A 12,487-nucleotide genomic window follows, 5' to 3' on the forward strand; every position below is an offset into this window, starting at 1 on the left:
TTTTCTGCATTTTTTTTTTTTTTTTTTTTTTTTTACTTTTGAGGGCAGAGAGACTAAATCAGTAGAATTGAAGTAGAAGTCTTTGGGATTTTGTCTCTACCTTTTGGCCAGTTCTCTCATACGGAAATACCCTATTGTTCTCTAGCAAGATTTTGTCTTTTTGCATTTAATCTGTAAACAAGCTTCTAGTTAGTGTTTTTTGTTTTGTTTTGTTTTATTTGGAATAATACTGTTTCAAAGCACAAAACAACAGTTTGAGTTGGTAAAGTTACAAAGTATAGTTTGGATCTGCTTAATTCTTTTTTTGGGGGGGGGGGCATTTGTGCTGATTGAATACCTTGCAGTTCAGAGCTTGACTAATCTTAAGATTCAGGTGAGAAATTCATCTCCTCACACCCCTTTAGATTTTTGGTTTACCCATACCCATTATGAGGGTCCTGCACACTATGCTCTGTGCAGAATTTACCCTCACTATGACAAAATTCAGATCTCTGGCAAATGAAATCTGAATGGACGAAAATACTGGTGGGAGGGGAAATAACCTAAAAAGAGATATGAAAGTTTATTGCTTGCTAATTATTTTCAGCTTTTCCCCTCAAGATAGTAAACAAGTCTATTGGGGTTAAAATGATTTTTGACTACACTGCTTATAACTGGTCATTTACTTCTATTATAGTATTTGCTAATTTCTTTAAGGTTTAAATTTTTTGAGTTTAATCTGTATTAATCTAATTAATATCTATTGTTATATGATTCTTTATCTGTTCTGTTTCCCTATGATTTTACTGAACAACATATAATTGTAAAAAGCCCAAGAACATCTTACACGAAAAAAAAATTTTTAAGTTTAAAAAGCCCATAAGTCTTATGTATTCTGGATTTGTCATCTTAACTATCGAGGTCACATGCTGCTTATACAACCTTGGAGAATATAATGACTAAAGAATTTAAATTGTAATTTTATAAGGGGTCTTTAGAAATGACTTTAGATACATTCTGAATAGATGATAGGTTTTCATATATATATATATATATAAAGCAGGAAGCCAAAAAAAAAAACTCCTGCATGCATGATATATTAAGTTTTTAGTTTAATTTACTTTCTCATCAGAAAGATCTAAAATTCTTGGTGATGTTTTAGGCCCAAATAGATTTTCATCAGCAATTGCCAAGGTTAAAAGATTTGCTATACCTATAGAATTTGTGACAAGTATAGGCTTTTTTATACATCACATAGCAAGTGTCTACCTATAAACTCATGTGAATCCTATTTAATAATGGGTTTCTTTATTATTGTCAATAACTGGACTATTGGGAATTTGACACTTTATTTGAATTACATTATCTACTATATAATTGTTTTTATAAATCTGTTATTCTGTAAAAATAATTTGCATTCACAGTAGTTCATGGCCAAGTATAAAAAGGAAATTAGATCTCATATTTTGGGTGAGGAAACCTTTAGCTAATTCTAAGCTATATATTTTTTTTATTTTTAAAACATTATTTTGTTTTTTTCCCTTGTATGTGCAATACAGTTTTGAGTTTCTTTTTCTTTCATTTTTGTACCTGAACACATTATCAATATTAATCTTTTTTTTAATTTGCAGTAATATAAGTTTAAAATGCATTTGTTCTAATTATGAATTCATACCCCAAAAGCTTTAAACTATAGAATAATGTCATTGATTGTTTAAATACTATGGGACTTTGCTTAATAATTCTGTCTGATCCCAGGAGAACGGAATTTAAAAAGAGCCATTGCACTGTGCCAAAGAAACATAAAGCGACCCTGCATAATTTTGAGCCAAGACAAGAGGACCTGAACTTGTTTGGGGTTCAAGGTTGCAGGGCTTAACATATATTAAGATGCAGGACTTCATCTGAACCATTTTTTATCCAAGCACCTCATCTTGGCTACCATTCTGGCTCTTATAATCTAGCCCTTTTCTGTCTCTTATAAGTGTGGCAAACTTTCTCTAGTTCTGGTTACTTATTGGGTAAGTGCATAATTATTTAAATCACTTGAATTTGGCCCTGATTCAAGGCCCTGTTATAGTTTTATTTTTCCTTTACTTAGATTTTTTTAGACATAAGACTTTGACATTTTCTATTTCATCCACAAGTTATTTTTTTCTCTTTTATGTGGATATTTTATGTTTTTGATTTCTTTTACAATTGATTCATATACCTTATAACTCAGCCACTTTTCCCTGAGAGATCCAGGTGTTATTATCCACCTCAGGGGGGGACTTTGTTATTGTTGTAAACTTTGATTTGAATTTAGGAAATTTTAGGATAAGAAATTTTCCACCTCCCAGAATCCAGACAATGAACCTGTTTGGAGAAGGCTCCACGAAGATGCCTTCAGAGACCACACAGTACATCAAGAAAATCCAGAATCAAACTTTGGGATGTGAATTTGAATTTTTTGTGGGGGGTGGTTGAAAGCATTTAAAACATTTGTTTTGAATATATACTTTTATGTCAAAGGGGACTGTCCTCAAATTGGCTTTTTGTTAATCTATTAATCATTGATTTTGTTCTTTTTTTCCCTTTTATCCACAGATTATTGTAATTTATATATTGATTATGTTTTTATGATATGTTGGGGAGACTGGTCTCCCAAAGAATCACAGCAGGGGGTATGTATAAATGGAAATTTTGAATGTTGGACTTCATCCCCCATAAATCTGTTACTTTCCCAAAAATTCCCTTTAATCTCTTCTGTGCCTCCATGTTTGCATGGTAACATTATTGTTTTATAGTTGGCTGCAACTCCTCCCTTGCTCTCTTTAGTTCCTGGAAGAGAGCTGGTTAGTACCTTTTAGTTAGTCTCTTTTATTATATTTAAGGATAAAATATTTAGTATTTTGCATATTGATTTTAATTTTCACACTACAATGATATCAATATTAACTTCCCTAAAGACTTGATGTGTCTCACTAATGAAAAGAAGTCAAAGGGATCTTTATAATGTAGACACAACAATTGTTTGAAGGTTATCTATGGGGGCAGCTGGGTAGCTCAGTGGATTGAGTGTCAGACCTAGAGACAGGAGGTCCTAGGTTCAAATCCAGCCTCAGACACTTCCTAGCTGTGTGACCCTGGGCAAGTCACTTGACCCCCATTGCCCACCCTTACCACTCTTCCACCTATGAGCCAATACACAGAAGTTAAGGGTTTAAAAATCATTTAAAAAATTAAAGGTTATCTGAGTACCCAAGTGGAAAAGTTAAAGAAAACAAATTATATTACCTTATTCCTTACTTAATCTAAAAAGAAATCCACTATGTAGGTGTAAAGAAAATTCATCAGTATTTTGATAAATTCTAACTTTCAGACTGAAATTATACTGGCAATATTTCTAAAGGGAAACAAAAAGTTGTCCACTAGGAAATTATAAAATTGTCAAATTTACTTTGTATGTAGCATGTTTCCTCTCTGATTTGAGTACCTGTGTGGTGATAAATTAGCTCACTCAAACAACACAATAAGATAACAAGAAAAAATTCTCACCCCATCTACCTTCCACATCCATAAAGACACAGGAGTGACACAGGGAGGAAATTCATAAATATGGAGAACATATCTGATGAGGGGAGATGTGTAGAAGGTATACAAGTAGGGATTACATGTGGCCAGAGAATAAAAGTAAGGAGAACAGGGATATGCAGGGGGAAACTGTAATATCATTTTGCTTTGCAAAATAGAGACCAGGATGAGTGACACTCAGGAATATTAGAATTTAGAACCAACCCAGATGCCATGAGCCAGAGGGCAAAAAGCAGTTACTGATAGGACTATAAAAGAGAGAAACTGGAACAAGAAACTCTCTCATTCCTGAGAAGGGACCTGCATGGTTGGGTGAGTAGACCAACCAAACCTACTTAGGTTATCTGCATTCTGTTCCAATATTTATCACATCCTCAACTTCTGGACAAAGCTATGCTATATATTAATTATTGAACTTCAAAGAAAAGCAACATCAAGACTCAATCAATTTGGTTAAGGACAAAGGTATCTGGTCTGGTCAGAGTGCCACAGAGAGGGAAACCTCTCCAGCAGACAGTCTCAACCTGATTGCCCTTGACTGACAAACCTGATCATCAGTAGTTTAGTGAAGGTTTCCCAACTCCTCTTTCCTTCAACCCTGAGTTGTTATAATTAAATCTTAAAAGTCTACTTAGGTGAAGGTCATTATTGTCCTAAGCATTAATAATCTTATCCTTGGATCTGAGGGAAGGGATTGCTCAAGCAACTTCCCTGAGTTGTTATAATTAAATCTTAAAAGTCTACTTAGGTGAAGGTCATTATTGTCCTAAGCATCAATAATCTTATCCTTGGGTCTGAGGGAAGGGATTGCTCAAGCAAAGTCAAATTGCAGTCATTGGCGATATCCTTTAGTCCATAGCTTTATCCATCTATCTAAACCTAGGATAAGCATCTAGAGAAGCTGTGTGTTCCAATTCACAGCTCCTCACTTGATCACTTATTCCTGGGCACTGTTAAGTGGGAGTTGGGTGTTTAGCTAAGCTTCAAATACTTTGTGGGACCTGGTACTCACCTAGCCTTCCCACCTTCACTTAGCTCAGGTCCTCACACCATCAGAGGGCCTTGGGTCATCTCTCCATCAGGCCCTATCCAATATCACTATACCATCTATAACAAAACCCATGTCACCTATGAACATGCATGTAGAGCATACACATTGGAAAACAGGTGGCCAGAATACATATATTCTGTCAATCGATAAACATTTATTAAGAAACTGCTTTGTATCGGAGGCAAGTAGGTGGCATGGTGGATGGAGTGCCTGGCCTGAAATCTGGAAAACTCATCTCTATTAACTCAAATCTGGCCTCAGGCACCCAAAAGTTATATTGTGTTTCTTGAGCTGCTTTCTGCTACCATACGTTGTGTTACTTTGACTAGGAAAAGCCTCCCCCTAATAGAAGACCAAAGGCTCATTTTAGTTTACTTGGACTAAGACCATGATAATGGCATTAAGGCAAACAGCTAGCAAGTGCTACAAGAATCAACCAGACTAGAATTGAGTCTATTCTTTAGACCTCCTCTCCGCTGAACTCACTGCTCTTCTTGACCCCAATTAACTATCTGACTTCTAGTTATAGAATTCCTTTAAAACCTGTCAAATTTCTGATTTTCAGTTCCTATCCCCTCAAATTAACTTGAGGCAAGAACAAAAGAGCTAAAAAGAAACCAGAACTATCAACCTCTAAATTTTTGCCTTTTCTAAGAATACTTGACTTTAAAATGAAATAAAATGGCTCTGTCATTAGCACTCCTACCAGTAGAGGGGGAAGGATAGAGGATAGTTGAAATCTCAATGACTCAATGATCTTTCTATATTTTATTAAAATCTTTACTTGTTTCTCCAATTAACTTCTCTACAGTCTTACTTCCCCTATATTTTACTTGTGAAGCTGATTCTTCAAACCAGAGGATGTCAGTGAATTTGCCCATAAAATCTGAAATCATTAGAATCATCTGTCAAAATCTTAATTGTGTCATGGCTCTTTGTCACCCACAAATATGATAGGGATGCTTTCTATGCCTTCATAGAAGTCATTGATGAATGTGTTAAGTGGCTTAGGGCCAAGCACAGATCCCTGGGGCTTACTACTGAAGACTTCCATGAAAGTTGATGTCAAAGCTTTAATGACTGATATTTGGATCTGGCCATTTGACCACATCTATAATGGAACCAATTGTATTGTCTTCCGGATGATATCTATTCTTTACATAAGAATAGCCTAGGAGACTTTAAGCAAATGCTTTACTAAAAGTCCAAACAATGTCTACTGTCATCCCCTGTATAATGACATTGGGGGAATGGGTAGTAAGCTTAAAAATTAATATGGAGTATCATCAAGTATTATATTTAATAAGATTTATTAATAATAACTTTAAATAAAGGAAAATAAAAAGCTAGAGTAAAGAGGGAGCCAACCCAGCCATAGTTAAGAGAGAAGAGAGAGAAAAGGTGAGATTACAGTCAACTTATATACAATACATGAGGATGCAATGTGGGGGGGAGAGAGGAAAAGGAATTTGGGGATGAGAAAAAGAATTCTGGGAGATGGAGTCCAAGAGTTCTAGATTTCTAATTACACAGGGTAGATTACCTACCATGTGCCAGGCTCTGTGCTAAGAACTTTACAAATACCCCTTAATTTGATACTCAAAACACCCCTGAAAGAAAGATGTCACTATTATTTGCATTTTGGGAAAATGGAAGCAAATAGAAGTTAAGTGTCATGCCTAGAGTTACACCATTATTGAGTATCTAAGGCTAGATGTGAAATTACCCACTGTGTCCCATAGCTATCATATTAGAATTTAAGCTACTTCTTATGAATAGGAATTATTTCATTCTGCATACTTATATTTCTAATACCTACTTCATTTACTGACTTGCATAAAGTAGATTAAATTAAATTATATTAAAATAATTAATTAAAAATTTAAATTTAAAAAATTCAATTCAAAATGTAAAATAATAAATTAAAAATAATAATTAAATAGATTTAAATTAACTGATTTACTGAGAAAGAAAAAAGCAAATGTGATTGAGCCTTATGAAAACATGTTGATTCTTTGTGATCAACACTTATTTTTCTAAATATTTATTAAACATTGCATTAATAAGTTGTTTTATAATTTCATCAAGAATCCAAGACAAGCCAACTGGTTTACATTTTGCAGACAGTCTTTCTTTGAAAAACAGGACAGAATTTTTCTATTCTCTAATCCTATGCTCTCTTTTCTATTCTCTGAATTAAAAAAAAAAATCACTAAGTGTCCCAAAGATCACATCTAAAGATACATCCTTTAAGGAGTATAAAATGTAGGTCACCTAGGTCAAAAGACTTTAATTTATTGAAGGTTTCTAGATATTCTCTTACTATCTCTCCATGTATCTTGGGTATCAACTGCATATTAACCACTTGTAAACTGTCCTTTTCAGCCCAAAGGTTATTGCCCTTGATAGAGAAAACAGAAACCAAACAACAGCTAAATGACTGTACCTTCTCTCTGTCTGATTAGTTCAGTTTCAATTAGATTTATCAGCAAGGCTACCCCTGTGCTAAACTATTCAGCCAAATAGTGCCTACCACATAGTAGGGGCTTAATAAATACTTGTTAACTGACTGACTATTTAAAAAATAAATAAAGGATCCTTAGATCTTCCCTGTCCGTGAATGAAAATTGATCACAAAGTCTGGGGATGGAAGAATGGAGATGAAGCTTCAAATGATTATTTGTCAGGAAGGTTGTAAGGGCAATTCATGCTTTGGCAGGAAAGGCACTTTGACATATTGGATATATATATAACTACATATAAGAAGCAGGAAGACAAGTTCGAATCCTGCTTCTGACACTTACTTGCTATTCGATCATGAGCAAATCACAAAATCTCTTTGAGCTTCATTTTCTTTAGCTATAAAAAGGACATCATAATTCCTGCAATACCTACCTGACTTAGTTTTAGTAGGATTCAAATGAGACAATGACTGTAAAGTGCCTTTTGAATGTTAAAGTGTTACATAAATGTCAGATATTTTAACAATTGGATTGGCTACCCTCTGAGGCTGCTACATCATATTCTAGGAAATAGTAACCATTAGTGGATAATGGAAGAAGTTGAAAAAAGACACTGGATGCCAAGATAGCCAATTAGCAATGTAGGACCAAAAATATATATATATACTTGATACCTGAAGTAGACTCTATGAGGTCCTGGGTTCTAAGAAGATTCCTTTTCAGCCCCCCTTAGTGATTTGTCTTTTCATGTCTGGGGTGTGAATAAATCAGATGATATGGGTAATAAAGTGTCTACAAAAGCCTAAGAAATGATATAAAGACATGTTAAGTTCATGAAGGATTTCTCTCTTGATATATTCACTCAACAATAGCAAAGACACTTTATATAGTGTTTGCTAGGTGGTAGATCACTGATTGGTTGGTTGTTGATCCCCACAAGCCTGGGAGATAGGTGGTTTTATTACCTCCATTTTAAGTAACAAAACTGAGGCAAATGGATTAAAAGATTTACTGATCTATGAAGGATCTAAACTATAACCACAAACAATGTGGATTGGAGAAGTTGGGGTAATGAAAATATAGTACTATTTAGTCACACAATTATAGTCATAAGATATAGACACAGATATTTATTATATAGAAAATATATATATGGTTTTATAAGTACTGGGGCATTTAACCTTGAAAAAAAATGGTCTTATATGTGCCACAATAGGAAATTCAGATGCTAAACCTGAAGACCCTGACCTTTAAGGCCAGATTTTTCTCTGGAGCTTGGCTTGCACTAAGGACATTTCACTCACAAACACAGAATTTCAAACAATGTACCACAATTGCCAGTGTTAAACCAGAATTTCCAGAATCTTAAAATAATGGAAAGACTAAGAGACTAAACAAATTACACCTGAAATGAAATAGTGACATAAATATCTCTTGTTCTTTTAAAAGCAAAAGTAAAATTATGAACTCTTTCTCTCTTGTTTCAAATATTAAAATTTGGTGTTTCTTTCCTTTTCCTGAACATTCTCATACCCTCACTCATTATCAGAACAAAAGGATTCGTCATCAACATTCTGCTCAGACCCCAAAGACTGCAAGTAGGAGAGAGATTCATAAACAAAAAGAGGGGAAAAAAGATCAGTGAAAGGAGAAGCAGTTTTGTGGCTCAACAGCATGGTTTTATCTTTGCTTTTACAGTATTTTTGTGTATTTGTTTCCCCTCCCTCCAAAACTCACCTCAGTAAGCTTGTTCTAAATGTTGCCTATGTGAGATAACATGGTGTCTAATTAATAGGTTTCTGTTTTTTTGTTTGTTTGTTTGTTTTGTTTTGTTTTGTTTTGCATCATATGTCCCTAATGGGCTAGCTGATGGATCAGGTACTTTGGGACCCCAATGGAAGATCCTTTCCCTCTCCAACTCCAGCCTTCACTGACCAGTTCCAAGAAGCAGTTAAATGTCTATCTCCTTCAGGAAAGATGTTAATAACTGTAATCTCTACCCTTCATACACGTAGCCAAGTAGTTCAACTCTGGACACTAGTAACACCATACCCTTGCCAAAAGATAAATAGAGCATTTGGTATAAAAGGTATTATCAACTTCAATCCTTCAGTAAAATGGTATAGCATTGATATTTTCCATTTTTCTGGCCACTTATTGCCTTACAATCATGTCCTGTTAATAGTCCCTTACAACCACTGTATTGCTTTATTCTGTTCTGTTTCAATTTCCATTTATCTTTCATCTGCAACATACCTCCCCTAATTAGACTGTGACTGCCTTAAGAGGAGGGATTATTTTGATTTTTCAATTTAAATTGCCAGGTTTTTTGACAAATATGGTTTAATAAGTGTTTTTCATAAAGAAACTTCAACTTTGATCATATATTAACATCTTTCATCTTGCATCATTGGTGCCTAGAGTGGGCCAAATTTATAATGGTTGATACAAATATGCTCATCATTATATCATTGCATTATGTGCTACTGAGTATAACATGACCAATTCATAAGCAGCTCTCTTGCATGCTGGATGCGTTTGTTGTCTCAGCTACTGGATCAAGTAGTTGGGTCCTCATTCGAATCTTCTATTGCTGATAATGGCTCCAAATTGTGGAAGAGAACTCTTGAGTGTCCTTCTACCCTTCCCAGGCCATAACCTTGCCTGTTCCATCTCTGATAATCATTCTTATAAAAACATGAAAGAAAAAAAAACACTCAATAGGGACAGAATATTTACATCTGTTTTGAGGAGGGAAGGAAAAGTCTCCTTCATCCTTTATTTCCAGAAGTAGGTTGACAGTGCCTTCCTGTAATTAAAGAGCAGACCTCAATGAGTGTATATTTTCTATGGACTGGGGCTTCATTGGCCAGTTCTTCTATTATAAAGATAAACAGGAAGAAAAATCAATTAATAAAAAGGACTTAGGCACAAATTAGTGTGAACTAAGTAGTAGAAAGAGAGACAGATTTGGAGCCAAAGAACTTCTGTTCAAAACTTGGTTCTTTTATTTGATGCCACTGTGACCTTGGGGGGAAAAAAAGCTTTGACCTTTCTAAGCTTGTTTTTTTGTTTGTTTGTTTGTTTTGTTTTGTTTTGTTTTGTTTTGTTTTGTTTTAATCTAGAAAATGATGAAGTTTCTGTTCTTAGTGTCTAATGGGTCTTCCATTTTTGAACTGTCATTCTAAATGAAAAGATGCTTTTCTTTAAAGAAGTATGGCTGGGATACATAAGCAATTCCACCAAGAAAAAGAAAAAAATGCTGCCACAGAGTTTTCAGATTGCACTGTGCACATGAATTGGTTTAGTGAGTGATAGATCTTAATCCTTGACTTTTCTCAGTCACATAACTACCCCCTACTGGTAAACAGAAGGGAATCAGGGACAAGGAACTTAGCAAACAGAACTGAAGAAGGAAAATTTGAACAAGTACCACACTAAAGCAAGGATGCAGATGGAGCTCCCATGACAAAGGCAGAGAGAAGTTCAAAATGAATAACAGATACATCTTCAACTGATCTTGCTGAAAAATTTCATCTTGGCCATTTCCCTTCGGTGTGTTCTGTGTTCATCAGGAATTTTTACACATGGAAAAAGTATAAAAATTGGTCCCAAGGCTAATAATATGAAAGATACACACAGCTAGAAGGAAATATATATCCCAGGATCCCACAAGGTCAAAAGATCATCCTCAGCCCTCAATAATAAAAAAGTTAGTAATTTGCTTATTTAAAGTAATTTTTGTAAATAGTTGCTAATAATAGTTGTTTCATGACTTGAGACATCAAAGAGGCCTAATTAAGAAGGACTGGAGTAAAGTAGTAATGTTTACAATAAATTATGAGATGTTTTAAGGATAGAGTACTTAAAAATGAAGGTAAAACTAATTGTGGGTTTCTGGGGTTACTCGGGTAGGTCATATTTGGTGGGCTCTGGATGTTTCTAAGCCACAAAGAGATTATATTCAGTCCAAGACACCTTTTGAGGGAAATTGATTAATATTTTTTTAATCTGATTGAGGCATTGGGAATAGGATAGGAATTTGCCCCCTTTTAGAATGACAATAATAATTTAAATTTCTATCTTATTTTAAGGTGCAATTAATTTCCTGCACAAAAAACCTTTTAAAATAGTTAATCCAATTATTATTGTTCCCACTTTATAGGTGAAGAAATTGAGGCATTTGGAGGCTAACTGCTTTACTAAATGAATTTGACTATAATTGTATTTAACTAAATATCAGAGTCTTGGACTCTTTAGTGGTACATTAATTAATTAGGACAAGCAATAATTTTTATGTCGTTTTATTGGGTCACCATAATTGTCATGGGCAAGCTCTTCCACTGATACTGGACTGATTCAGAACATCTGTCAGTGACCAGATAAAACTTAAGTTGATTTCTCTACTTCTAGTTAGGCCTCTGAAAGTCAAATGATGGATTTTGTGCTACAAACATTAATTTCATTGTTTTTATTCTAATCAGTGGTTTTTAAGAATATAATAGATCTTATTTTTAGAGCAATGAATGTTTCACCTGGAGGCAATTGGTGAATCAATGGATAGAGTAGTGTGCTTGGAGTCAGAAAGACCCAAATTCACATGGCATCTTAGACACTTACTAACTCTATGCCCTGGACAAGTCACTCACGATCTGTTTGCCTCAGTTTTCTCAACTGAAAATGTGAGTAATAATCTTTATTTCTCAAGATTGTTGTGATGATAGAAGATATTGACAAAAATGTTTAGCACATTGTCTGGAACATAGTAGATGCTCTTTAAATTCTTATTCCTCACCTTCCTACCATCACTTGTGGAAATTCTCATGGAAAAATATAAGTAAAAATCACAAAGATTGAGAAAATCATGAAAAAAAATTTAGGATAGTCAATTTCAATCAACGCATAGTGATCCTAGAGCTTCACATTGATGAGAAGACAGGACAATCTACAACTATTTAAATAAATTAAGTCTAAATCCTAAAATTTATACAAGTCAGATGAAGGATGTAAAACCATTAAAACACAACTTGAAAGACTCAAACATATAATTACAATGAGAGAAAAATGGAGAGCTGTCTAAAAAGATAAATGTAGATGCACAGAGAATTCATTGACTACATTAAACTTTTAAAAAGACATCATTAGAAGATGGAAGGAAGAAAGGTAATAAAAGATGAATACAAAAGAATATAGGTCTTATAACCAGGGCACCAAAAGAGTGGCAAAACTATGAATGATATGATAGTGATAGTGAATGATAAAGATAGCATTATGTATATATTAATGATATTATTAAATTTATTCCCCATATTATTTACAGTGTATGTATGCATGTGTGTATATACACACACACACACACACACACACACACACATATATATATATATATATATATATATATATATATATATATATATAT

Source organism: Gracilinanus agilis, chromosome 2, assembly GCF_016433145.1.
Source record: "Gracilinanus agilis isolate LMUSP501 chromosome 2, AgileGrace, whole genome shotgun sequence".
In the NCBI taxonomy this organism is placed as follows: domain Eukaryota; kingdom Metazoa; phylum Chordata; class Mammalia; order Didelphimorphia; family Didelphidae; genus Gracilinanus; species Gracilinanus agilis.